General features: G+C 44.8%; 1 long non-coding RNA gene across 1 annotated transcript in view; it reads left to right on the forward strand.

Annotated features, from left to right (window-relative positions):
• Nucleotides 1–4,261: 4,261 nt before the first annotated feature.
• Nucleotides 4,262–23,778, forward strand: part of LOC115659053 — a 53,350-nt gene continuing 33,833 nt past the window's right edge. The window contains exons 1-3 of the long non-coding RNA XR_004002429.1: nucleotides 4,262–4,396; nucleotides 16,830–16,899; nucleotides 22,977–23,322. This is a non-coding gene — a long non-coding RNA (uncharacterized LOC115659053). The remainder of the gene's footprint in view (nucleotides 4,397–16,829; nucleotides 16,900–22,976; nucleotides 23,323–23,778) is intronic.

Genomic DNA, 23,778 nt, shown 5'->3' on the forward strand with positions numbered 1-23,778 from the left:
TGATCGCTTCATTCACAGGCGCCTTCGCTCCTTTTCCTGCGCCAGGGCTAATTCTAGAATGTCCCCGCTTCTGCGTTCCGTCCGTGGGGTCATTCCACGATGAACTGGATTAAACCAACGGCCGCCGTGTAACCGGGTCTCGGAGCGAGATGCCCTCTTCTGTGGGCAGAGACATTGCTTGCTGCCTATTGAGAAACTGCCAGCTGCCAAGTTTGGGGAGTCGGGGGGCAGTGGAGATGGATACGGCTCGTTTTAAAATCGGGGTCATGTCTTTTAAAAGCAGGCGAAAGTGGTGTTTGTATGGGTCCGTTTTATTTGTTCGTGACCGATGACTAACGGTGGCTCTGCAGGAAGTGCTGGGAGAGCTGCGGGAGGGTTGTTTTAATAGTAGATGTTCTGGTTATTCAGATTTTAAAAGTAAATTCTCCCTCTGCATCTATCTATCTATCTATGATAGTTATAGGTATCTCTCTCCCTGTGTATATATGTATAGAATCTATGGCTATCTCTCTATATTTATATATAAATAAAATATTGTTTGGGGCGATTAAAATAGCCCCTCTGAGGCTCTGCCATGTCTCAGAGAGAAGAGAGAAAGAGAAACAAAGGCGCCGACAAGTAAAAAATGTATCTCGGTGTCAGTCCAAGTCTGGGACCCCCGCGCCGGATTAATTTAATGAGCATTTAAATATAGAGAAGAAAGCCGCAAACAGGGATTAACCTCCTAAATCCCGTTTCCCAACATTTCCATCTGTCTCGGGAAAGGCCTGCGCCCTGATGTGGGGTCGACTCTGGTACCTGAGTTCCCCGGCGACAGGCGCTGGAATGAGCAGAGGCAGAGGGATGGGCTGGTTTTATAACGTCAACTACAAGCAGGAATGAGTTTTGAGTCCAGTATTCCAACTTGATCTGATTTCTTCAGGTGCCCCTTTTAGCTGCCCAGGGGACCGGGTCTACAGAGGCTTTGACTTGCCTTCCACCCAGGAATACCGGCCTGTGGGAGGCGAGTTCCAGAGAGTTACACTCATATTGGGGTTGTGTTTTTTTTCCCTCCTTTGCCCACAGTGAAATCCTTGGCAAACAGAGCCATTGGCCTGGCTGCGTCCCCCAGCCTGCTTGTTGGTTATTTGCAGTATACCAAGAAGCCATTTTGTGAGCATTCTGCTTAAATTGCACCAAAAGGACCACTTTCTCTCGGGTATGATGCCTCCCCCGTCCATAGCAGTAGGATGGAGGTGTGTCCTGGTAATACACATCCTGCCACTGTACAGAAAAGCCAGGTATTATCCTAAAAAAAAAATCAAATACAATACAGTAAAAATTACTTGGAAATATAATCTTCTTTTCTTGCCTGAGGTGAAATACCAGAGGCCGTGGGGATCCCCCCTCAATTTATCTAGTCATTCCCACTACAATTCCTAGCCTCCGTGCAGAATAGCCACCCCGCTCTCCTCACTGTTCTATGTGATGTCTACATTAGAGAAAGCAACCCAGGGCTTTATCCCTTACCAGGTCTAAGTGTGATCAAGCGCCCTCTCATTGTCTAGTCCCGCCTGTTTGGGGGCGCTTGGCTTTCAGTATTTTACAGTGTGCTAGAATCCAATTTTTTTCCCTTGGTGCAATGAGACCAAGAAAACGTATTTTTAAAAAATGATTGAATATTTCGTTCAGGTGCTATTTGCCCTTCGATAGCACCTGATATTTTGAATACTGAATGACCATTACGGTAAGTAAATAGTGTAACCCCAAAATTCCAGGTGGGGAAACTGAGGCAAGGGAGTTAAGGGATTCGCCCCATGCCACACAACGAGTCGGTAGCAGGGTGGAATTAGATCTAAGGTGGTTTCTAGTCCTGTGTGTAGTGGACTTGACAACTGCTGCTTGCGTGCTACTAAATGCACACAATGACACACAGAATGCCCGGGTACACAAATGCAGATACTGGGAGAGTTTTTCTCTGAGTGAGTGGCTGGATTGCACAGAACATACAAAGAAAGCCAGGGAGATGCTAGCCCTGAATCTCTGTTCTGCAGTCCCAATGTGCCGGCTTTTGCCATACGCGTCCAGGTGAAGAGCCTCTTCAAAGCTTTCTGTCACCAAATACCTCTCAGGCTTGCGGCTAAAAATCTCGGGCTAGCAACAGAAAAAGAAATCATGTGAGGGTTTTGGGTTGCTGCTGATTTCATTGCTCAGGAAGATTAAAAACGTTTGGGATCTTCGCGGCTGTGGGAAGGAGCTCACAGACGGAAGAATAAATAAAGAAGGCTTTAAACTATATACCTATATACGGACTGAATTAACTGGTCATAGAATTGTGCTCCCTTTAGAAATTTGAAAGAGGGAAAATCAGATTGGCTCTTGCACAAGAAAGAGAGAAATAACCGGAGTATTGCAAAACGTTGTGCTTAAAGACACCGAATTATTTCACTGAGAAGTGTCCAAACCCAGCGCCAAGCCCTCATTGTTCCAGCATCTCTAAATGTGAGCGGATAGAGATGATCTTTCAGCTTTTAACCTGATTGAGTTTCCAGTTTATTTCTGAAGCGAAACGGGGTGGGGGGAATGAAACTCTCAGCCTAGAACTGCTGGGAATCTGGATGCTTGTGCTTAGCCAGTGGTTTTTATCTCTGTAATCTGCTCGTTTTTACATATTCTCGGTTTTGCAGAAAGATCACATTTTGCCTCCCCATCAAATCTAAGGGAGCTAGAAATGGAGGGAGGTTACCTATTTGTTGTTGGGTTTAGGTCAGATGACCCAAGAGAATCACATTTACCTCGTGTATTTCTCACGTGTGTGTTCTACGCCGCTACATATATATCGCCTTAAAAGCCTGTATTCGGAACACACAGCAGAGCTGCTGGGAAGTAGCAGAGAAGAAAGGGAACTGCATGTTGGTAAAGTAGTCGCTTTAGATTCATTTTCGCTGTCGGGTGGTATTTATATTAGAAGTGGTGTAGCAGCGTCCCAGTTAGTCCTGGTAGGCGATTCACACTGGGCTGTGGGGCTCGTGTTTAGCGAAGTGAAGCTGAGTTCCTCCGTCTGATCCCCAGTCCTTTTTGGGGGGGGAGGGGAGCGCGTGCACGTTTGAGTGTTTTGAGTACCCGTGTACAGTGCGTGGGTGGTGTTATTTCCCCCCGCTGAAAATGTCCCATGTCTAGTATCATCCACGCCCTCACACTACAGAGAACGGCGCTCTGGGTGAAATGGCAAGATTTTAAAAGAATGGCTCGATTAGATCCCAAATTAAAAAAAAACAAACAAAAAAACCAACAACCCTGCAGCCACAACCCATCCTATTCCATCTGAACCAGTGAATGAGCCAGTCGCTGCTTTTCCCTTGTACCCTCGGCTTTGCCAGGGCTCCAGCCAAGACAAATTGACAGGTAACGTTGAGACCTTCGCACTAAATTTCCACTTCCTTCGTGTCCCACCCGCCATCCCCATCACAATGAAATACATTAGTAGACAAGGTTGGCCAAATCCAGACCATAGCTAGGGAGATGGGGGATAGCCTGAGCTTTCCCCATCCCCTGTGCCAAACTGGTGCAGGGATATTGTAGTTTGTCCTACAACTATCCCCACTTCCTTCAGAGAGACCTAACCTCCCAGTCTGGAACAGATGCACTGGTCTAGACGCTGAGAATCTCTTTGGTAGGGGGGATGGAAACATTTGTTGATGTGGCTGAGAACGTGCAGTTTACAAAAGTTTAGTTGAAATAATGGTTGGGAGAGGGGAAAAAAGAGCGGGAAGGAGCCCTGATTTGAATGCAAGGCCTCTCATTGGCTCTGCTCGTGGTGATGTCACTTCCCAGAGGGGTGATTAACATTAGAAAAGAGTTGAAGTTGGTCTGCAGGGAGTGAGAAAGAAGCTCTCTCCTTGTCCGGCATCTCAGCACCTCAGTTCATGACTGCCATGCACACCGGCTAGTTCCCCTAGCGTGTCTCACCTCCATGAAGCGATGGGTGGGCTTCAGAGGTGCCCCATCCCAGCGAGAGCCTGCAGAGCAGAGCATGCCCCTGTCTTTCCATTGAATGAATTGCGTTCATGGGTTTCTCTCTCTTTCTCTCTCCCCCTCTCCTCTGGTGGCAGACAGAAGAACGCCCCAGCCGGTCCCGGGTCCTTCACCAGCTCGAGAGCTCTCCAGCCACTGGCGGCCCTTGAGAAGGAGGGCTGTTTCTGTCTTTGGTTATCTAGCTGTATGAGTGTTATTAAGCCATCATAAAGCTAGATAACCGAAAGTAGAAATGACTTCCAACCCTTCCTGGAGCTGGGAAGCCAATGGACCACGAGGGACGTGGAGCCAGACGCAGCACGGACCCTGGAGCAGAACAAGATTAACCCCAGATCATCTCCGATCTTCTGCCAAGGATTCGCCGGAGTCCTTCCAGACCCAGGTACGTTTCTGCAGTCTCTGCTGTGGCGCTCTCAGAAACGCCCTACGGGAGGTTTTGCCTTTTTTCTGCCGGGCAACGGAATGACGGGAGTATTGCCCCAGCCAGGGCAGGGGGAGCCAGGGGGCAGGATGCGAGGGGGCAGGTAGCGGTCAGGAAAGGTGAGCTGCGAAGCCAATGTTTTTACCGCCCAATACATCATTTCGCCCCAATCTGTTAAACGTGCCCAGGAATTCGCTCCCGGATCAGGAGATGTAAATCGGCTCTCGTGTGAGCCAGCCTAAAGGGGAGGCGGGGACGGGCTGCCTTAGACTCAACTCCTTCTAACAATGGCCCTTGATCAAATTTATTCGGCGAGTCAAAACCCCGAAGCGCGTATTAGCATTCGGATTTTGTTGGTCTGGGTTTGATTCAAGCCTCCCAAAGCTTTGCCCCTCCGAGAGGTCAAGTTCTTGATAATTGATCACTTTCATGGGCCTTGGCAGCTGCTTTTGTGTGTAGTTGGGGGTCTCTGTGCAGAGTGAACTGGAGCAGAAATGAAGGGGGGGGTGTATTCTCAATAGGAAGGGGGCTGGATCCTAGGGGCAGGCCTTAACATTGAGACTCTGCCTGCATACAAACTACCTGCTTTAACTGTTGGCACTTTCTCTCTCCACGCCGCCTGAATGGTTAACATTCAGAACGGATCCCTTACCTCCACCGCAAACCCTAGAAGTTGAAACATAATATATATGACACCGTCTAGCAAATGAAAAAGCAATTGGGAAATCTGCATTCCGTTCCCATGGTAACACAAAGCCCTGTGCACGCTGCTAAGTCTCTTCTGGCACATTTTGGCAGCCAGTTTGAGGCAACCCAGCTTCTCAGCCTTATTTGGCTGAAGCGAACCCCAACCAGGGAGCAGGAATGAAGGGGGAGGGTGCCAGGCTGAGGGGCTCCGCTGAAACATTTAACCCATTTCCCCAGGTGCCTTTGGATGCTCAGCCCGGACAGGCAGGGAGCGGGGGGACTTCCATTTGGGGCGAGGGTGGCGTTGCATTTCTTTTAAAGGGGAGAAGGCTTCGGTTGGATTCGTTTTCCTGAGCAGCAGGTGGACTTCGAACATTCTTGCTGCTTCAGATCAAGGCCAGCCACCTAGACAGCGCACCCTGCTCTCTCTGGGGCTTGCCTGGGAGCTGGAAAGAGATGGCCGGCGGTAGCTGTAAGCAGGCACCCTCCCCGCCGCTCAGACAGGGCTGTTTCCCAGGTCCACACTACAGCGTTGAATCGATTTAAACAGCGTTAAATCGATTTAACGCTGGTAACCGTCCACACTACAGGCACTTAAAATCGATTTTAAAGGGTCTTAAAATCGATTTCTGTACTCCAGCTAAACGAAAGGAGTAACCCTAAAATCGATATTACTAAATCGATTTAGGGTTAGTGTGGACGAATATCGAAGTTATTGGTCCTATTCTTTTACTGAGCTACCCAGAGTGCACCGCTCCAGAAATCGATGGTACCCTGGGACCATGGACGCACACCACCGAAGTAATGTGCCCTAGTGTGGACGCGTAAAATCGATTTTATAAAACCTGTTTTATAAAATCGATTTTACTAATATCGATTTAAAGCTGTAGTGTGGACGTAGATACACACAGTTCTTCATCGCACAGTTCCAGTGTGGTGTATTTTGAATGTAGCTGTGTGTGGGTATGAACAATTAGCAATCCACTGTGCACAGGTCCCAGGCACTCCACAGCTCCGTATCTCATCCCAGAATCTCCTTACTGCTATCCTTACCTGTGCTACTCTGGAGATCTTACCCACGCTGCTGGGAACTCTCTGAAGGCACCCCACACTGAGAGCTACAATAAGATTTACAAAAGCAATCCTTGTCTTTTTGTTCCCTTCCCAATTTTGCAGCCTGATTGTATTTATTTTTTTTCTTTTTGCTGTGTTTGCTCTTGGGAAGGCATAGCATGTTACCAGGTCCCTAGAGGGCATTAGGTCTCAGCATGCAATGGGCTGTTCTTGGCTTCTCTTTCTCTGGGGTCTTTGGTTTGGTGCCCCATCATGTGGCCTTTATGTGTTCCTTGTCCAATGCAAACTCTCCCATTGATTTCAATAGCAGTTTGGCTTGAGTAAGGACTGTGGCCCTGTTGCCCAATGTGTTTATTAGCTTTTGTGGGGCCCTCCTTCCTCTTCAAACTTCCTTTCCCTGCCCTCCCTGCCTCCATCCCCTGTTCCTTTCTTGATCATATAATGCTCTGCCTGTCTGGGCAATGTGGGCTCTGCACTCTGCTGCGGGAAGTTCAGTGTGAATTGTTGGCTTTAACTCTGAGATAGGCGTTGTTTGCTGCGTTTGGCTACACTAGAACCTCTCCATTGAGTTTAAAATTCTTTTCCTGAATATTAAGTAAGTAGATCACTCTGGGAGCAAGAACTCTTCATTATTTCTCAGACAGCGCCCGCCTCGCCACTGAAAGTTCTTCCAACCCAAATCTTCTTTATAGTGCGCTGGTGGGTGTGGGCAAACTCATGCAATGCCAAAGTCCCATGAGAGAAGGGCTTTGCTGGTGCAAGCATTTAGTTTACATCAACAGGCTGAAAAGGACCAGGAGAGTTGGGAAACCCTGGCGATTTTTTGTTGTGGCCTTTTCGAACGTCCATTCCACCTTACACTTGTGGCAGAATCCACATGTTTCCCAAGATATAGCAATGTGCTCCCCAATCTTGCAACTGAGGATGAAAAAACCTGGAGTCATAATAATAATTAGTAATAAAGGGAGGAGGATATAGTAAATCTTGACTATACAGCAAGAAAAAGTTTTGAGGAGCTCTCATTATTTTATATTCTAATGAGAAATCGTTGGAGAAATTAAAAAGGGCAGAGGAAGAAGAAGACCGCCTGCACTAATTCCACAGGAGGCCTCCCAGGGAAAAGGCTGTGTGAGTTTGAACGCTGAAAGCATGAAGGCCTGGAATTAGACTATCATTTAGAAAGCGTTACTAATCCGAAGTTACGCAGTAATTCCATGATTTGCTGGTCCCACACGCAGTGCCAGAATTAAAGAAACGGATTTTCTAGAAATGGAACTCAACTGTGGCACAAGGTCTGGGCAAGATCAGGATGAATCATTCATTTCAAACACAGCGAAAAAAAACGTGTCATTAAGAGTCCAACTTTCTTCTCTCCAAACCATCTGAAATATATGTTTCTTGATGCAATCCCAGAAAATCTAGAAGAGAGTGGAGGTAGGAAGAATAGAATTTAGCAGTTTCCCTCCTTTCTTTATTTTATTATTAAGAAATAATTTTCCAGTGCTGAGTCCATGCTAATGTGCAACAGCACTTTTTTAAATAATAAAATCGATCCTTATGGAAACTGCATAATATGAGGTGCTTTAAAACAGGACTGGACAAAGCAATGGAGAACAGAACTGCACTGCTAACAAATACTTTATTCATTTGCTGGAAAATGCCAAATTCACAACAAATATTATTCACAAGGAATTATTCAACCAGCTGAGCTGGAGAATATGTATTCTGTTGGGAACAATTCTGCACTGCCAGGGAGATTAGCTAGCTGATCTCTTCCATCTCTAACTTCTATAATTGGATGAAGGTGGCAGTTTAAAGAGATGAACTGTGTGTGTGTGTGTGTGTGTGTGTGTGTGTGTGTGTGTGTGTGTGTGTGTGTGTGTGTGTGTGTGTGTGTGTGTGTGTAGACACACACACAAAATCAAATATGTAATATTACTAAATAAAAAAATAGAGTGGAGAAATTGGTATCCACACGTCAAACTCGTAGAAAGAATCTGATGTACGTAAAGTATTTTCATATTGATATCTGGCCAGTTTTTAAAATTCCTAGATTCATAAGGCTCTTTTCCAAATCTAATATTTGGAGCCATTTTCAATCGGACTCTGAATTTGGGCATGCAGCTTGGCAGATGCACATGGAAAATTGAAGCTAGGCCTATTCTGTACACATTTTGATCAAGTGGGTGGATGCTCAGCTCCCTGTTTTTTGCATGCAAGTGTTTGTTTGCATACCCATAACAGATGCCTGCCCAAGTGGATAGATGTGGTCAGTTTCACATGCAAAATTGGAGATGCAAATCTGGACAAAGGGGCTAAACACTTCACCATTTAGCTCCCAATTGTCATGCCTTGTGGGGCAGATTTTACAAATCTTTTGTTAATTTGTCATTTCCCAAAAGAAAATAAAAGGAGAGGCTTTTCTCTGCACTGCTATGTGTCAAAATCTGTCCACAGATCGAATAATAGTCCATTTGGAGAAGAAAGAAACAATGCTCAAAGTCCTCTAGCTCTTCACTGTCCTCTCCCTCTGCAGCTATTGTTGGCTGTTTGCACAATTGACAGAAGTGACATCCCCATCACAGGGTTACCAGTCAACTGTAGGGTCAGTTGTATTCACTGCATCTCTTCTTGCAACTTTTCCTAAAATGAGATGCCTGCGTCAGCATCTCGTATGATCTGTCCTCGATCAGGACACAGATTTTGGCAAGGTGCAACATGATTGTGAGAAGCCCCAGGCCCACAAAAGTCCATTTAAGGTCCAGTCCTCAGCTCTTATTTTCCCCAAATTCTTGTTGGCTTCAGTAAAATTGTGTGTGGCACATCTGGGCTAAAACCTACATTCAAGGGCATGTCCTAGTCTTTTAAAGTTTGTGAGTGCTCCTTATCCTTATCCTATATGGGGCAGATGCAGACAGAGTGATCAGATTCCACAGTGATGGAAGTGATATAGGAAGCTGAAAAGAATAGATCAGAACAAGATAATAGGCTGGGCATTTACTAGATTTCCCCTATGCTTTCTCTCCTCTGTGGGATTCTTTAGTTCCTTTCCACACCTGGTGGATCTTCTTCAATATTAATCACAGGCAATTTGGATATGAGCTTTTCCATAAAGTTATGGCCAAGGCTTCTATGTCTTTGTCCTTCAGGCAGTGCTGGGAGTGGGCAGGTAAAGGCGGGGAGGCATATACTAGCTGAAAACATGAGGAAAGAATGATCTGAAAAAAAAGTGTATTGGAGGAAAGGAGAGTGAACCATCACTCACATCTTCACCCCTGGCGGGAGTGCTTGCACTGCCACACTCTGGTCCCAATCTCTTTTCTTACTTCCTGATGTTCTAATCTTTCAATCCGCCATTCAGTCTAGATCAAGGCTTGCATCAGGCTGTAGGACTAGCCAAAACACAGAGGTCCCCCAGGGTGGATCGGAGATTGTTTGCTTCCTGCTGTTTAAACAAGCTGTAAGCTTTGGTCCAAAATCTGTTGGGAATCAAGATTGTTAGCAGTGCCCATGATTTGTTTTACTTGTATTTGTCCCCTTCCTGAGGTCATGATGTCAGGTGACCTAGTTTGCCCTCTATACTATTACCTCTCTTGTCTAGCTTTGTCCATAAAATCATAGACGCTAGAGATGAAAAAGATCTATTGGGTCCCCCCACCCACCTGATGGTGGCCAGTGCAGGAGTGTTCTCTATCTTGCATTTTTCCAGTAATTCGTCCAATCTAGTTTTAAATGCTCGAGTGATGAGGCATTGTTTGACATAATGGGGTAAGTCATCAGCCTCTGGCCTCCAGAAGTGCAAACACACCTTTGTGTGTGCACATGTTAGAATTTGCCTCTCTAAATCCCCCCAGGAACAATGCCTCTGTGGGTGCAGGTTGTAAGCATGCAGGTGTGAGAATGATTAAAGTGTGAGCTCACGTTTGCACCAAGTGATGGTACGTATGCACAGCTCAGCACATTCATAATTGGGGGATGAGTAGAGATTGGGCCCCAATACCCTATTTTCATCTTCTGGGGGCCTCACAAATTCCTGTAAAATGTGCATTTTATTGTCCTGAACCTCCAAGAGGTCCCTGCAGGTGTAGTATGTATGTAAGATGTAGTGTATGTAAGATGGCTGCCTTCTTGGCTTTCTCTGCACCATGTGGCTTAAGGGAGTCACTGTTTTCAGGCTTGTTTGTGGCTTTGGGTCTTTGTTGTCCTTATCTTCTCTTCTATGCTTTTCTGAGCCAAATTACCTTGAGAGTATTTGCTGTCCAAGGATCTAGGCAGCAGAATGGTTTATTTGAACTGTTTAGCACAAAGTTACCTGTAGCTGGGCCTGTGACCCTAATTTGAATTTATGGACCAGATCCTGGAGTGGTGTAAATCTGCATAGCGCCATTGACTTCAATGAAGCTAGAGCAGTTTACAACAGCTGAGGATCTGGCTCTAGGTCTCTTTAAGAGGAATCACAATTCCAGGTGTTGCTGGCTGTGTTTATTCACTGGCTCAGGTTTTGTTAGGGCTGTCTGTCTCAAAGCTCAAGGGGGGAAAAAAAAAGATTTGAACACAATCTTGGTCAGTTGTCTCTTAGAAACCCGGATTGCTGTTCCTATAGAGATTTTCTCTTTCCCTTCACCCTGGTCCTGGCTTAAGCACCACTTTAAGTGCGCTCTGCTCATTCACATCCAGGCTTCTTAGAGCAATTGAGACTGCAGGGGTTTGAAAAGCAGGGACAGTCCTTCAATGGCAGGACCTTGGGCCAGGCTAATTGGTTTTGGTTCAAGGGGATACTGGATTTGTGAAAAGCCCAAAGATGTCTTTCCCACGCCAGATCCCTGCTCTTCAGGGGAATGGTGGGGGGTACAGGGTGGGGTTGAGTGGAACAAGATGGCTTAGTAGATGAACCCAAGTAATGACACAGAAGCCCACATGCTTTGGGCTGAGTCAGTATCTGACCACAGGCTTTAAAAGCTTAACTCCCAGATGTGCTGCCTCCACCGGCTGTGAGGAAAGGCATTACATGATTAGTACAACTGTATCTTTGTTTATTTATTCATTTATGTATTTTTCCACACAAGATATCTTGATGATACAATGAGTGCAAATCAGGTGGGACCAGAATTACACTGCTGTATAACTGGTGTAAAAACAGAACTGGACCCAATAATTCTGAATTCTTTTCTTTTCTATGTTGAATTTTGGTGGAATTGTGTCCAATAGGACAGTGATCTTTTTCTCTCCTGTATCAGTAAAAGTTGCTTCATTGTGGAGCTGCAAAGCATGGCCTGGAAGCATGGACAACTTATGGGAGCACAATTTCAAGACCCTATCCCCCTTAGGACACATTTTTGGACACCTTGACAGAAATGCAGAATGCAGCCTGTAGGAAATGAGAAATAAAGGAATTACTTATCAAGGGTCTCTTTGCACTCCACATCCCTGTTATAATTAACAGATTACAGTTTTTTTCTTATGTTCAGAATATGGGAGAGAAGTGTAGTTAGCACTGAGCTTAGATACTGCATTAATTGCCTAATAAAGCAATTTATTCTTATCATTTATTGTAGAAGAGCAGGTAGTGACCACTATATGTGGGTTGCTTAACACCTTTTTATAGTAAGAGTCTTGTAACCTTTTTTTTTGGAGATACTCTGACACTACCATTGTTTGTGCAGGCCCTTGAAATTCAGTAGAGGGAAGCTCCGGGGCTAGAAAAATGCCTTTCCTTTGTCCCGTGAAATTCCATTCAGGTTTAGCTGAGTTACAAAGCTTTACAAATCACCCTTCTGTTGCTTGTGTACCTCAGGAAAAATTTGACATCCTGCCAAAATAATAACTAACCACAAACATTCCAAACACCTGCAACAATGCAATATCATTATCAGACACTGCGCTGGGAATGCCTGGGAGCTCCTGGAAGAGTTGTAGCAGGTGAGGGAACTGTGAGAGTAGATTTTGGCTACTTCCTCCCCTTCCCCCGCTCCTCAGCATATGGACCCTGTGGCCAGTTTCTCTTCCCCCCTGCATGCACATTCCCCGGGATATCAGCCTTCTCCTGCTGTCAGCTAATGTTAATCCCATAGTTCAAGTGGTGGAATTCTGTGCTGAAGTTTCAGGTTTGAAATTCTGCTTGCAATGTAGGATGTGGGGTGGGGGGAGGAGGAGCAGGGTTGTTACAATTGCACAGCATACAATTTGTTTTAACTCTCTTTTAAAAAATCTAGGAAATGATATATATAGATATCGATAGATATAATACACATTATTTAGGTTGCAAAATCAAGCATTAAAGTTAGGAAATGCCAGGTTTAAGATTGTCCATGTAATCTTAATTCGGCCTTGTTGTGCATATGCATTATGATCCAGTCTTTAATTACATGATCACAAGCCTGGTTCAGAGCCAAGGATGTACGCACAAGGAGGCTGAATTAAGGTTGCATGAGCCGTCTTAAATCTTGCATTTCCTAGCTTTCGAGTGCTTGATTTTGCAATCTAAAAATGTTCTTTTAATGCAGTATTTTTGTATGGAATATAATCTACATTGTCAGGTAGCAGCAAATATAGGAACATAGAAGCTAGAGATGTAAAATGACTTGCTAGATTATTTAGTAGTACATTGATTAAAACTTGCATTAGAAAATATTTACAACTATAAAACACAAAAATTGCGGAATACATTTTACAAATACCTGAGGCATGTTGGTTCACATACATAAAAAAAGAATAACGAAATGAAAAAAATACAAACCGTAATTGTCCAAATGGGGAGAATAAACTGATAAGAACAGGTTTAATTTTTTTAATTAAAGCTAATGTTAAGATTACCTCATACATGTGTTAAGGAAAGAGTATCTACACATCTGGGTATAATGCTTACATTATCCACAAGTACAAAGTTTGGTTAAAAATTCTTAAAATGCATATAGTTAATCTGCAATATCCCAAACTAAGCTTAGTAAATCCAGCGATACAGTTAAAATATTAACATCCAAATATTCGGGTACATCACTCATAAAAGGTTATACTAAGAGTAGGTTGTGGAAAGCAAATATAGCAACGAGTATAGATTGTCCGTCAGTAATTGAGATTTAGGATAGGTTGCCTCTCAGTAAATATCCCAAATTTAAACTGATGATCTTAGCCAAAAAGCAGGAAGACATAGGCATGCTGAAGGGGACATTTCTTTGTTCCCAGAGAAACAACCTTAATGTTTTCTTGGCCTTCAGTTCTGCACAGTTCTTGTTTCAGATGGACATTTTGGCACCTGTATTGAGGAATCTTCAGCTTGTTTATTGAAAGTCCACACTCAAGAAAAAAAAAAGATGCCCATGGGGATGTTTGTGCTGTGTGCATGCACACAGGCGCAGGCACACATCCCCCCCCCCGTAATTATGCCATATAGATACACATTGCACACTCCCAAATATTTGCTGCCCTTGCATTCTTTCCTTGATCTGCGTGCTTGTTCTTTCCACTGTTGCTAATGGAGGCTGTTCCACGTGTTGAGAGGAGAAGGGAGGCCTTTGTATATTAAGCAGGGGAGCGAATCTTTTTTAACTGCTAGAAAAATGGCCCATATTTTACTTTGGAAATGATTAGATGCAATGCAGATTTATCTGTGCTTGGAATGGCCTTTTTCTATCTTTCTTTATGGGGAAATTCCATAATTTGGGTTCTGATGTCAGTGAACAGATAATCAGATTATCCCCCCTCTTGCAGCAAACTGGACTCTGGTTGAGCAATTTTTTTTTAATGTCGTTAGTTTTTGTTTTTGTTAATGTGCAGGGAAGTAGCTGATATTTCTGTTACTCATTGGACAATTAAGAAAAACTAAAACAGTTCTGCATGTGCTTTTCTGAGCCAAAAGAGTTTTCTGTGGCCTTCAGTGTATTTGGTGTTGGTAAAAATATCTGTGGTATGTTGAAACCATATTTCCCCCCAAAAGATTTCTAAAACCCTAACATCAGTGCTTCATGGTGTGTGTGTACAGAATGTTTGTGTGTCCATGGTGTATGTGTATACATGTTGTGCATGTTTTAAATATCTCCCTCCTCCCCATCTCCACAAAAGTCAATCCAATAATTAGACTGAGCAAAAGGAACCTGTCTCTGTGATGCAGGCAGAAAACGTCTGTTCTCACCCTGCCTTCTGTTAATGAGATAGAGACAGGTAAGCATCACACATACTAACTTTCCTGCCTTCAGCAACATCAAGGAAACCGTGACAAGCTATTAATGGAACGTGATGGACCCAGCGCTAATTAGTGCTTCCTTTTCAACTTTTACCTACATGTGCACCAAGATCTCCAACCCAGCTTTTCCCCTAAGCTTAGATCCCTTTGTTTTCAGTTTGTTTCTCTTCACACAGATTAATCCATTAGTGAATAAGTGAAGGCATCATTTATTTCCCAAGTCATTCCTCCCTTCCCCTTGGGTTCATACAGTGTTCTTTAGGTATCACTTCTTTCTACTCCCCATCCTCGCACTCTCAGTAGTTTCTGTACTGATCCTATGCTTCATAAGCCCACCCACAGCAAAAGTGACCTCCAACTGCTGGGGGGAGTGGGCTTGGTACTATAGCAAGATCAGCTACCACGGTGATGGGTACTGTATAAGGGCATAAACAGTCTCCTATCCATGAGCAATGTATGGCAAACATTCATTTCTGGTCAACAGAGCACGTCTAGATTGGATGGTTCCAGGGACACCAATGCACCTGCTTGTTTCTTCTTTTCGCTCGTTCCCTGTTTTCTAGATGCTTATATGACCCCCAGCATCACAGTGTTTGAGGGCCTTCCAGAGAGACGTTATCCCTGGCGCAAAGGTATCTGAAACCCAGCAGCTTCTTGCAGCCTGCAGGGGATAGGGTATAACCCTCTTGCATCAAACACTGCTATGTGCGGCAGTAACAACCCCCCAATAGCACTGATGCTGTGGTATTGTTTTATAAGCAGGGCATGGGAATGAGGGCTCAGTGTGGTGTCGCCAGCCCAGTGGACAGTGTTGGCATGAGGAAAACACTTGCCTGGCTCATGGTTCTCAGTTATTGAACTGTTATTATTGAACATTTTTATTGTGATAGCACCTAGAGGCCGACTAGGTCAGGCCTCCACCCTGCGAGGGACTGTGCAAACATCTAGGGAATAACAGCTCCTGCCCCAGAGAGCTTACTGTGTAAAAAAGCCTAGGCTTCCTGGTTCACAGCCCACTGGAAGCTGATTAAAACTAGACAGGGCTGAGACCCAACAAAACATCTGGGCTTGCAATAAATATACACCCCTTCCTTGCACACTTCTGGATAGAGATTTCCTCCCAGCCCATACCCTGAACTCCTCCCTGACCCATATCCTTGATCTTCCATTCTCATCCTTTATGCATGGACTCTTGGTTTCTCACTGCTGTGTCAGGCCCCTTCACACTGCCAGGCCTGGATCCCAAGGAACCTGTCTTAATCTGCTCCTGCTATTTGCAGTCACAGTCCGCAGACAGCGCAGCTTGATGGGGACACTTGCAGGGCAGGAGGCAGAGGCAGCCGGGGTTTGCACATTAGTTAATTAACTTTCATGACTGAACTATGTTGCCTCTCTTTTTTCTGCACCCTCCCCTTTCTTTGCCCCCAAAACATGTGGACATGTGCGTGAGTGCGCGTGCACACGCACGGACGCATGCACACACACACACACACAGAGAACACATTTTCTGCTGGCCTCAGAACTCTTCCACATCCGTGAAATGCAAAGTTATGCTGCTTGTTTTCAGAGCAGGGTTTCCTTGCTATGTGGTACACTGGGCCCCCTGTTTCACATTAGCCGAGTCTTATTAAATCCAGTGCGCAAAGACCAGTCACCCCCAGCAAAGGCCTCTGCTGCACCCCATCCATAAATCCAACCCCAGAACAAAGTCTTTTGTACCTTGGACCATCTTTCTAGCCAGCCTGCCTCATTTTCTCTCTCTCTCATGCTGGAGGTTTCTTAGCACCAGGAAGATATGATAATTCTTGTGGAGAGAGCATGAAATGCCTCTGCTCTTTGTGTCTGTTTAATTCAATGAGAACCCCAGCCCCGCGCGTCATGAATGGTGGCTTTGTGCTGGCCTTTCCTGAGCTCCAACTGCCAGCCCTGCTCTCTGCCTCTAGTTTCCCACCATTGGATACTGATTAACAAACTAAATTATTTTTCCTCCCTAATGATGTTTTCCCACTTTGCCCACCAGGCTGGAAGAAGCCATGGGGAGGAAAGGATTTGTGCAAAGGATGAGCTAGCCAGAGAGAAAATTAAAGAGACAGTGTTGTTTTCTGGGCTCTGGCTACACAGATCCACTTTGCTTTATTTCCTTCTTAGTGAAAACGATAGTGTCTTACTGTCTTTTACATGGCTGCATGTGTTTCAACTAGGGACCGGTATCCAAAAGCCTTTGCATGAGGTGTGCTATGAAGCATGCATGTAAGTACATAACATACACACAATTATGTGTGTGCGCATGTAGGTATATATAATAGAAATGTGTCTTTGTGTGTAGTCCCAAATAGGAGATCTGTCTTACAGCCATTTCTCTGGGGGTGACATTCAGTAATTACTTGACACCCGTCCGTCCGTGTGTGAGGGGACATCTTTCTAATTGAGATGAATTCTCTCTTCTTTAATCAGACATGACTGAAAGTTCATGGATTGGGATGCAATGGGAAGAGACAGGACATCTCTGGGTGAGCAAGGAGAGGTGAGTCAATGAACATACTTGTTAGAGGAATATGTTGAACTTAGATCTGGAGGCCAGATCCTCTCTCTCTCTCTCTTTCTCACACACACACCACACACACCAGCCAGCCAAACCTCCCCAGCTAGTCTTTTGAAACTGGGCCTGATGTTTGCTGCTGCTATGTAAGACAGGAAGCAATAATTCTGATTATCCTAAATAGACTGGGAGGTGGAATCAAAGGCAGGTCAGAAGGCAGCCATCAGCCTTCTGAAGCATAGCAGTGCATCTCTTACTTTCTTGGGAACTGGGAAGAAAAGCATCTTGCAGAATTTTTGTATTTTCTAAAAGAAAATGATTGTAATCTGCACAGAAAGAAAACGCATGTGGGGAGGCAGAGCCTCCTTTTAAATTCTGATTAACAAAACCTGAAGGTTTGAAATGTTGTTTTTATTGAGTTATTCCAAGCCGTGGACTCTGAATTGCTCTCTTTATTCACTGGTTTGTGTGATACGGGCATCTGCAGAGCAAGTTTTCTCATATCTCTCCAGCAACATCCCTTTCCTCTGACCTGGAGTCAGCACTCCCAGCTGGGAGAGAGAGCAGCAGATCCAGCTGATCCCTGTGGATGTGATCAGCAGAGAAGACAAAGGGGCTGCTTAATGCTAGCATTTGAGATTTGGGCATCTGCCTGCGAAATAGTGGGCAGAGATCACCAACTCATTTCCCATAGGCCGCTGGGCAGATGTCAAATGGGAGCAACCATTTTGTAGCAAGCGAGACCCTGTCTGCCCTGTCAAAAGAAGGACCACTGGTTCTTTTGAGGCAGCTCCACATGTGTTAGCAATGATGGAAGCTGAAGTGTAGATAGGACTCAGGTGTTCCTGTTTAGAGCAGGGTTAGGCGACATAATAAAAATACTTGAGCCCTGTCTGTACTGCTGCTGCTACTGAGTGGAAATACACAGTGGCTTTTGTAGCGAAAGATGGGTCCCATTTTCACCAGTTTAGACATAGCCCAAGAAGATACATTGATTGGGATCCAGCCAGACCATGCCTCTCAATCTTATTTGAAGCTCACTAAATCCAGGAAAGCACCACATTCTGTATAGGCCTTTCACCACGGTTCTAATCACTGTTATTACTTCTGCAAGGTAGAACAGGAAAGGAAAGATGACCATACAGTGGGTTTTTTCATGCACCAGAATTTATTAAGAACAACAGGTGGAATCAATCCATCTAGGTAGAATACACTGCAGGGAGCAATGGGATAGAGCATTTATTCTGCTTTTGAAGGGTAGAGCTATAACTCTCAGGAGGCAAAACCTAGAGTGTTTTGGAGTCACGTCCTCTTATGTGTACAAACGACTACTCCAGCCCTTGGCAGCCCTCTAGATATTTCATTTGTGTGTAGTATTTCCCCCTCCTTTTTGGAACAGATTTCCCTCAATAAAATGTATCTCTGGAAGGAGTAAGGGGCCATCAGTTCAAATAGGTCATAACATTTAATGTTTCTTAAACCTTTAGATATGAAATTGAGGAAAAAAATACATCTTGCTACCTGAATGATCTCGCTCTATGTGGGAGGCCTGGAATGGAAAATGGAGGGTACAAGTCAGTGAGCCTTGGAGGTTATCAGAGTTTGTTGTGTTTTTTTTTAATCTTTCAGGGTGTGTGTATGTGGGCCGGGGGGAGGTGTGTGATCTATATTGAAAGACCCTTTTCACTAAGTCTCCTTTCACTTAGTCTGATCTTTCTTGTGGCAGGTAGGGGGTGGGGGTGAAGGTGGATCTCCTCATCTGAGCAGAATTCAGGCAGATGCTGGGAAGTTGAGATAATGTGTTGGAGTAGCTTGGAAAGGATTTAAGAGAGCTGATCAAAGTGTGCAAGAGATGCAGAGCAACTGAGAAAAGATGGCTACAATTGCCCTCTTCAGAAGAGAGAGTTGTGTAGGTTATGCAGCATTGCCCACACAGGGTTAACTCTGTCTCCAAAATCAGGAGACAGAGTGGGAATGTTTTATTAATGAAACCAGCCCTTTGTGAGCCTTCATCTTGAGGCACATTCTCCAACTTCCTCATCCTCCTTTGGCTACCGTCTGACCCTGTGTCTCACTCTGTAGCTGTCCTTCCAGTTACTCTTTTGGGCTTCATCCATAAATTCCTCATGATCACTGGAGTCCTTGACCAATGTGGCATCCTTGAGTGTCACTGTGCGGGTGGGCCAGGAAGGGGAAGAAACCATTTCATCTGAAAGGCATGAATATGCCTAGTAGTCTGGATGGCCAGACTAAAATGCGCAAACACAACTTCAGCAGCAGACACAGTTTAAAATAACATGGCTTAATATCTGTAACATGAGTCACACTGGCCTTCAGATTGCTGGTGCAGCATATCTGATATCCTCTATATCTGTATCCTCTGTCTCTGTTAGAACAGTAAGAGAAACCCAGTTTTGTTTTGCTAGAGGCAAAATGTGGGTGTATGTTATGAGGGACAGTCGAGGGGTGTGGTTCCGGGGGGGATTGAGGAGCTCACACTGTTCTGGGGTGCCCTGGGCAAGGTGAATACAGCATGCTGGAGTCTAGAGCTCCCTACCAACCAGCAACACCACTCATCCCACTGTTTTTCTGTTCCAAAAAAATAATAGCTTAATAACAAGAAAAAATAGGAAAGGGGATTGCAAAAGTGCTAGGGAAGATGGACCAGTGACAGACCATGGCAGAAATATAAGAGAAGGGCAGCAGCATCAGGAAGTAACATCCTCAGGACCTGCTTTCACCCCCCTTCTCCAACCCCTGCTGCCCCCACCCCATACTCCAAGCATCTGAAAACACATGGCAGGTGCTTGGTATTGATAAAGGAAAGGGGCCAAGGGAGAGGGAAGGGCTGTGAGCAGAGTTGTCTTCCCTTGCTTTGTTAAAAAGCAAATATATTTTATGACAATTGATTTAGAATGGGAAAGAAATTAAGCTCCATTCCCAAGCTGCCTGGAAAGAAGATTTTGTGTTTGTGTGTGCCCTTTGTCTGCTGGATCAGAACACCTGGGGGATGCTGGACTTGGAAACATGGGTTTAACAGGGGAAAGAGACCTGTCATGCTGCAGCTCCTTCCCTGAAGGGAACCCCCTAGAGCTAATGTTTGATCTGAGATTTAGTTGTACTACTCAGAAATCTCCAAGTGTCAGGGGCTTGGACAGAGCATGGAACAGAACAGGGCTGTATTTTCATTTGCATATGAATGCGATGTTGTATTAATGTGAGGTATATGCCACTTATGTATGTGAGCATGCATATGCACAAATACATGTGCGAACACATGCTCACACAAATTTGGAGAGACATGCAGCCACCATTGCATTCCAGTTCAGGTGACATACTGTCCTCAGGTGAGAATGCAGGTCATGACTCTTCTAGGAGGTGCGGTACGTCCCCTCCCCTGTCTATATTTAGAGATCAATTACAGCCTTAGGAATACTTCAACCACTAGCCTCCATTTTCATTCTGAAAATGAAGATTCCCCCACATCCTAGCAAAATTTGCGCACACAGTAAACTAGTCTTTAAAAGAAGGTTCTAACAGATCATTGTGTAATCAAAATGCCAAAGCCATTGTTTATGTACTCCTATGGGTGGCAGACCCACTCTGACTAGCATCAAGAGAAAGCTGGGGGTGACAGTGTTCTCGGCACAGTGAAAGTGCCAGAGTTATATTAAGTACAGCAGGTGACTCGAAAAGCATGCCTACATGGGCAGGTCCACTGGCAAAAGGGCAGATGTGAATTTAAAAGGTTATGATTACATTGATAGGGCTCACCAAGGGGACACTTATTCCAGTAGATGAGGGCCTATTTCTGGTTTAGCTCATACCGCTTTTAAAAGCAATTTAAGCTAAACCAGAAAAATCCATTCTTATTCTGGACTAAGAATGTCCACACAGAGTTTTAGCAGTTTAACTATATTGATATAATTATAGCAGTTTAAATTCTTGTGTAGACAAGCCCAGGGTTTAGGAGCTAGCCATCTGCCCCTTTTGTTTAACTGCCTAACCAAGGTGCGTATATGGCACAGAACTCCCTACGTCTATATCCCCACCCCCTTACAGAACTATCAGCTGTGCACATATTAAGACCCTAATTCAGCACGATACATAAGCAGGTGCCTAACTTTCCACATCAGATGTCCTGCGGAAGCTAAAAAATTCATTAATGTTTCTCTAATGTCGTCTTCACATAAGCTCTTGTTGTGAATTGTCTCGAGGGTGGTATTCAATCGTGAATAGGAGGGGACATGTTTAGGAGACACTGTCTCTTTAAGATAAAGTCTGTGTTATTTAAAACCTACCCTCCCACCCCCCTCAAAGTTAGGAACACCTGACTACATCATCAAATCTCCAGGAAGTGCAAGGTGGCTGAGTCAGTTGTTGCTGGTGTAACCTTAACATTTGCATTTCTGACTTTTTTTTTTTTGGCTCTAGCATTGCAATAACATAGGGCTGGGGGTGGATTGTATTTAATTTGCTTGGTTTTTAAAGGAAAAGAAAGAGAGAGAATTTGCATGTACTTAATAATATTAAATCCATCCACAGAGCAGAGCTCAGATTCTTTTCTGGTCTCTAAACATGGATCAGCTAAATTTGTAAATGTATAGGTGCATCCTTCTATATGTGAAAATCCCATCTTGGATTGTAAAACCGGCAAATGCCTGCCCAAGCGGGCTGTGGAACTTGTCATTACCCATTCTAAATGACTTCACAAATTCTGCAGCATGCTGAAAATGCTGACCTATATACATACGTAGCAAGCTGATCCTGCTCCCACTTATACTGAATTGTGATTTCAGATGCAGTGAAAATTTCAGGGAGGAGGGTAAATTCATCGCATATCAAAGAGTTTGTGCGAATACACCACCTCCATGACATTCTAAGAACTTACATGGGGTTTAAGGACCCTTGGCAGTGGGGTGAATTTTACTCAGAGTGAAAGTGTGCGTTGAAAAACCTAATTTCACTGTGAGCTAAATCCTTGGGCATCAGCAGGAGTTGTACCTGGGTAAGGACTGAGTGAAAACAAGGGACTATGGGATTTGACCCTACAAGAGAGTTACGCTGACATAACCAGCCATCATTTCTGTAGGCCTAGCCTTGAAACCATAGGGGGCAGAGTTTTACATTCCAAAAATAGTAGAAATGTGAACTCCTCTTTCTTCTGACCACAGTCTTGCCCAGAAAATGTTGTAATGATCTGCTGGACCACTCTCAGTTCTGCCTCTTTCCCCTACAGCTGGACTTGCTACTGTATAAAGATGTTTAGAGAGTTGGTGCTGTGCAGAATAGCATTAAGTATGTCTGGATCTATGGTACAGTGTTTATGCCACACACATGCGTAGTCTTATCCTGAAGTCTTTATGCATGGCCTGCACTGGGAGTTTGGACAGCACAGGAACTGCACGTTCAGGTCCTATGTCTATGTTTTAAACATACTTTTTGTATGTCGCAGGGACAGATCCCAACACTAATTCTTGCAGTAAGGGCATAGCGTGTGGTACTTGCCAAGGTTTCCTGCCTGGGTCTTCAGGCTCAACAAGCGCTTAGATGTATTGCATGCTGCAAGAGATGTCTGCGTCTCTATACCTTCAGTAGGCTGTTGCCTAGGCATTAGCAATGGGAAACGCTCCGGTTATGTATTCCCTCCTCAATGGCCATTGCAGGAGTGTTCCATATAGGACATTTCCTAGTGCTTTGTCCAGTCTAGTTGTAAATATCCCGAGTGCTAGGGCTTCGGTGGAGTCATGTGCCCGGAGATAAACAGCAGTTTAAACAGGTGCTTGGGAGTTTCATTTATCCTTGAGTCTAAGCAAAACAAGGAAAATGCCCTGCATTTCTGCCTTAGAGGAGAGCGTTGGTGGGAAGGACGAGCCAGTCACAAATGGGCTACGCTTTTGCCCCAATCCCATATGCTGAGGGGCTGCAGCCACAGGGTGCAGTACAGGGATCAATCAGTTAACAGGGATTATCTGTTTTGTCCTTTCTGCGTGTAACCATGGCATTATGCCCATGTACAGTTCTCGGTGAGTAATGGCTGTGCCTTATTTTCTCCTGCATAGAGCCTGTGTGACATTCTGCAGCAAAGATAAAAAACTTCCCATTCGGCACAAGGAGCACAGGAGAGAAAGGTGGAGAGTCGCTCCTCCCCGGTTAACCTCCCCTTCCCAGTCCCCTCTGGTATTCTCCCCTCTCCACGAGACCATCAACTCAGCGAGGGGCCCTCAACAAGCAAGAGCTGGAGGAGGAGGACAAAAAGAGAGGCAGAAAGAGGGAGAAGGGCAGCCCCTGTGAAGACATACTCTGCCACACCGGGCCATTTTTGCTGCAGTTTGTAGGCTGCTAGGTGCCAGGAAGCCATTTTGATGGAATCAAATGCTGTTTGTAAGATGGCCGCATTGGCACGAGGTAGGTTGCAGAACTGCCTAAATCTTTACCATGCTACCTTCCTCATGTCCGTCTCCTTGTTATCTTGCTAATTTCCAATGAAGGCAGAACAATAACTGGAGCTGGCATGCCCCAGTTCTTTCTCTGCCACCTCCTTCCTCAGGCGGAAAATCTGCACGTACACCCTCCCTCCAGCCCCTCTGTGATATTAATTGAATTAACATACTTCCTAATTTGCCCTGCATTTTTTTGTGCGCCTGCTCCCATCCTCCTTGTTGTACTCATCCAGCTGGTAGGAAAGGAACACTTTATTTCCATTTGCCCATTCGGCTGCATGCGAAAAATCCTTAATGACATATAACAGGGGTGGGGTGGGGGAACAACAACCCATCAGGGATTTGGCACACAGATCTCACAATATTCTGAGATAAACCATCTCTGCTGCTGTTTTACTGGCAGATTAAAATATCCACTTTC

The sequence above is a fragment of the Gopherus evgoodei genome, chromosome 10 (genome assembly GCF_007399415.2).
Source record: "Gopherus evgoodei ecotype Sinaloan lineage chromosome 10, rGopEvg1_v1.p, whole genome shotgun sequence".
Lineage (NCBI taxonomy): Eukaryota > Metazoa > Chordata > Testudines > Testudinidae > Gopherus > Gopherus evgoodei.